The sequence below is a fragment of the Erithacus rubecula genome (genome assembly GCF_903797595.1).
Source record: "Erithacus rubecula genome assembly, contig: scaffold_88_arrow_ctg1, whole genome shotgun sequence".
NCBI classification, from domain to species: Eukaryota; Metazoa; Chordata; class Aves; order Passeriformes; family Muscicapidae; genus Erithacus; species Erithacus rubecula.
Genome location: NW_027635446.1, coordinates 619,521 through 624,587, shown reverse-complemented (window position 1 = coordinate 624,587; position 5,067 = coordinate 619,521). Strand labels below are relative to the sequence as shown.

At 53.1% G+C, this 5,067-nt stretch overlaps 1 pseudogene across 1 annotated transcript; it reads right to left on the bottom strand.

The window, feature by feature from the left end:
• Positions 1-1,543: 1,543 nt before the first annotated feature.
• LOC306816794 (olfactory receptor 14I1-like) lies at positions 1,544-2,507 on the bottom strand (annotated as a pseudogene). Its single transcript has one exon. The product of its transcript is annotated as an olfactory receptor 14I1-like (transcript).
• Positions 2,508-5,067: the final 2,560 nt, after the last annotated feature.

Genomic DNA, 5,067 nt, shown 5'->3' with positions numbered 1-5,067 from the left:
AGGGCAACAAGGCTGGTGAGGGTCAGGAATACAAGTCCTGTGGGGAGTGGCTGAGGGAACTGTTGATTTTGGAGAGGAGGAGGCTCAGGAAGAAAAGGTAGTGTCAGGGCACAGGTTGAACTTGATGATCCCCAAGGACTTTTCAAACTTGGCTGATTCTAATTCTCTGAAACCATCCTTGGAACAGTTGCATGATGAGCTCTGGCCCTCCTCTTCACAATGTCCAGCAGCCCAGGTCCCTCAGCTTCTCCACACAGACCCAAAGGCCATCCTGACAGTCCTGCAGAGCCTCTCCAGCCCCTCCTCACTGCCCAGAACAGGGAGCCCCACACCCAGACACAGCAGCCCATATGTGACCCCTTGGCCTCTGGTGCCTCTGGCAAGGGAGCAACAAGAGGCACTGCAGGAGCCTGCAGATGATTCCTGAAGCACTTGTAGGATGATCCTGCACGCCAAGGGACGTTCCATGGTGACAACTGAAGAACTGAAATGGGGAGTGGGGCCAGAGAAGAAAGAGCAAAGAACAATGGGCTGTTTGCATGACAGGGAAGAGAGGTGGGCAATAGGAGAAAATCTGGATCACGAAAGAGAAAAGAAAGCAAAGGTGAATCAAAGGAAATGCTCAGTGCAGTTTGGGGGTAGTGGTCAGGCAGCCCTGGCTCTGAGCAACAACATGGCAGTGAGACAGGAAATGCACAGCTCATGGGAACAAACTCTCTGCTTGACTGCAGGGGCCACGACAATCCTGAGTGGTTTCCCTCCCGTCCCCCAGCCCTTGCTGGCCCCAGGGGTGATGGCATTTGTGCTCACTCAGCTCCATCTCCCCACAGCAGCACCATGGGGGTGCTGACGCCTGCTCTGTGCAGTGCAAACAGGGGCTCCTGAGCCAGTGCTGCCATGTCTGTGCCTGCAAGGATGCAGCTCACCTGTGTGAGCTGGGGGAGAGGCCAGGGCTGCAGAGGGGGGATGCTGTTGGCAGGTGCATGAGGATGCTCTGGGACGCTGCCTTGGGCTGTCCAGCGCAGTGGGGATGGATCAGCCCCTGATCTGCTGCTCCTTACCAGGCTCTCCCCCTTGCAGGGACCTTGCAGAGCACCAGCCATGCTGTTTGCCCCCAGCCTGCCCACGGCCAGCCTGGGCTGTCATGGGGGTTTTCTCTGCTCAGCATTGGCCTGGCCAAGTGGTTGTGGAGAGAGCCGGCCAAGGAGCCTGGAGCCCCTAAGCTCTGCCCCAGCTCTGCACACAGACATTGCTGCTGCAGTTGCAGAGAAGGGAACACATGGGGTATCTCTAGTGAAATCTTTGCTGGGAGAGAAATCCTACAGTTTATTTAAAGCCATGAAGAGTGCAGCCCTTCATTGACATACTTTGTGGCCACAGGGAAGATGGACAGAAATAAAATGAGGAATAGAACACACAGTGGCTGTTTTAATGGACAATATGACAAAACTAAAGCAAAGGAAAAATAACCCCACAATCAAATCAAGAAGAAGTATCCAAGATGACTTATATTACAAATGGTATTCAGAAATTTGCCAGCACTTTAATGTTCCTGAAAGCAACCAGTCATCAGTGTCGACATTGCAGCCTTTAGCTCCTGGTTCCTCAGGCTGTAGATGAGGGGGTTCAGGGCTGGAGGCACCACCGAGTACAGAAATGACACTGCCAGATCCAGGGATGGAGAGGAGACAGGAAGGGGGTCTTCAGGTTGGCAAATGTACCAGTGCTGAGGAACAGTGAGACCACAGCCAGGTGAGGGAGGCAGGTGGAAAAGGCTTTGTGCCGTCCCTGCTCAGAGGGGATCTTCAGCACAGCCCTGAAGATCTGCACATAGGAGAAAACCATGAACACAAAACAGCCAAAGGCTAAACAAACACTAACAGCAAGAGGCCCAAGTTTCCTGATGTAGGATTTGGAGCAGGAGAGCTTGAGGATGTGTGGGATTTCACAGAAGAACTGGCCCAGGGCATTGCCATGGCACAGAGGCAGGGAAAATGTATTGGCTGTGTGCAACAGTGAATAGAGAAAGGCACTGGCCCAGGCAGGCTGCTGCCATGTGGGCACAAGCTCTGCTGCCCAGGAGGGTCCCGTAGTGCAGGGGTTTGCAGATGGACACGTAGCGGTCGTAGCACATGACGGTCAGGAGAAAAAACTCTGCTGAAATGAAAAACACAAAGAAAAGACCTGAGCAGCACATCCTGAGTAGGAGATGTTCCTGGTGTCCCAGAGGGAATTGTGCATGGCTTTGGGGACAGTGGTGCAGATGCAGCCCAGGTCAGTGAGGGCCAGGTTGAGCAGGAAGAAGAACATGGGGGTGTGCAGGTGGTGGTCGCAGGCTACAGCGCTGATGATGAGGCCGTTGCCAGGAGGGCAGCCAGGGAGATGCCCAGGAAGAGGCAGAAGTGCAGGAGCTGCAGCTGCCGCGTGTCTGCCAGTGCCAGCAGGAGGAAGTGGCTGATGGAGCTGCGTTGGACATTTGCTGTGGCTGGATATGGGGACCTATTCATGGATAAAGGACAGTGACAAGTGAGCAGAGGCTGCTTGAACACAAACCTGGGCCATTCTCTGTAGACTGACCCCCAGTGACTTACTCACTCTTGTTCCTGCTCTGGGAAATCCTTCACCCAAGAGGTCTGACTGAGCTCCAGTTGTGCTGAGTGTGACAGGAGCAGCATGTCCTGTGCATGGGCGCTCTTAAGGAGCCATCCTTGCCCTGCAGCCTTGGGTTTGTGAACTGTGGCTGAGGGACAAGTCTGGACATTCAGGATTTGCTAGTGGAATCACTCCTAATGCAGAAGGGCTTGGTAGCTTCCGCATTCCCAATCCGAAAGGATGGGAAGAGTTGGATTTAGGATTTGTTTCCTACCCATATATCATTCCTGTTTCTCTGAGGACAGAAATCCCAAGCATTTCTGCTGCACTCACAGTTTGCCAGTGAGAGATGCAAGAGGCAGGAGATTCCCTGTGGTTCAGGGCAAGGTGGAGTGCTTGTTCCCAACTTGCCCAAGGTTTGCACTTCTGGCTGGAATCAGAGCACAATCACACTCCTGTGTCACCCTGGGCTAAACCAAACCCTGCTGACAGCAGAGGATCCCTGAATGGCTCACCTTCTCTAAAGCTCTCCTGAGCAAGGTCTCAGCACCCCCTTCTGCCAAGGACACTCAAGGCTCCCTTGGCAAATAAAACAGTATTTCCTCAGCTGTGACACCTCTGCACTTCCCCATGGGGCACTCAGGGAACTCCAAGAGGCTCTGGCACAGATTTGCACCCAGGAGGGCAGCTCAGAGCTTGGAAGGACACAGCAGGAGACCCCAGGTGTGCCCAAATGGGATCTCAGGGAGGGGGCTCAGCTCATCCCCTTTTACCATGGACTGCTTTGCCTGCAGCCCCACAGGTCCCATGGAAGCTTGGACACCCCATTGCCAATGGACACTCCTGCCTGCAGGAATCCCAAGGGCAGTGCCTGACTCAGTGCTGCAATCCCAGAGCCTCCCTGAAGCAGCAGATTACAATGACAATATCAGAGGAGTGCAGGAACAAGAGAAGATGTTGTGGTGCTGTGCCTGGGAGGCAGGGCAGAGACAGCCGGGCACTCAGGGCAGTGTTCCTGTACCCAGCTCTGCACGGCACCTCCCAAACACCAACAGTGCCCTCCTGCCCCCTAGCATTGCTCTCTTCAGCCCCCTATCTTCCCTGAGCATCTCACTGGGCCTGGACATTTCCCTCCTGAGAGCTGCCCTGTCCCGCCAGGCTCATAGAGCCCATCCCACCCTCTGTGCCCTCACCTGCCCTACAGAAACCTGCCTGTCTGCAGGGCCCTGCCTGGGACAGGGTCTGCCTGCAGGTGTGCAAGGGCAGCTCAGGAGAGCCCTGCTGGGCCCCTGCAAAGGGGATGCTGGGTGCTGCCCAGGGCTGAGGAGTGGCTGAAGGCCTTTGGGAGGCTCCCAGCAGAGAGACTGACCACACAAAATTACAGATCTGGAGTCTCTGTAAATGTTCAAATGTTACTTTAGTGATCCTGTGTGTCTCTTTCAACCTCCGAATTTCTGTGATTCTCTGAGTACAATTCCTGTTCTGCTTCTCTCATTCCCCCTGTTGTCTATTTGATTGTCTGATAATCAAAGAGAAAAAACCCTTGCAAGAGTGTTAGAATGGTAAAGTACAAAACAGATCATTATTGGAAGCTTCAGGAGTCCCAGTGGAAATGTGGCACACCTAGCCCCCAATTCCAACAATTTATTGATGGTTGATTAACTAGGATATTTAACAGGACATCCAATAGGAGATTCGGTTTCCCCTGTTACACACCCCTGGGTCAACTCATTGGGGTAGTTCCAAGGGCTTCTTTGCTCCTATTTTTTCAATGACTGCTCACATTCTGGTCAAAAAAAAAAAAAAAAAAAAAAAAAGTTCTTCTTGTAGGTCCTTTTCCTGATAATAAGCCTATACATTATTTCGGAATATTTAGAAGGTCAGCTGTTCAAAAAATCTAAAAGAAAGGTTAGGAGGTGTACTAGAGCTATTAAAAGATTTTGGTTATAAGTATATAATAATAGTTTACAGAGTTACAAGACTAGGAAAAAATGTATAAAAAGCAAAAATCATTTTGTCATCACCCCAGCCTTTCCATTCTTCTCCAAGGAGGAAATTTAAAACACTCTCAAGAAATCTCCTGATCTTTACAGCAATCTCAGGCTCACCTTTTTGGGAAGTGCTCTCCAGAGCTGTGTCCAGGCTGGTCTGGAGCTGGGAGCAGCCCTGCCCATCCAGCACCTCTCAGCAGAACCTGCCCTGCTCAGGGTCACTCCTTGCCCCCACAGCTTCTCCCCCAGCGCCGGGAGCAGCTCCCCGGGCTGGCTGAGAGCTGCCCCTGGCAGGCAGCAGAGTCCCTGCTGCAGCACAGAGCCTTGGGCTGCAGAACCCTGCTCTGCAGGACAGCCCTGGGCATCCCTGGCTTCAGTCCCCGCTGCTCAGCCCTGCAGCAGAGCCTGAACAAATGGAAGCTGACTGGGGCTGTGCCTCGAGTGCTGCAGCAGGGAAACCCAGCCCTGCCCAGGGCCACATCCC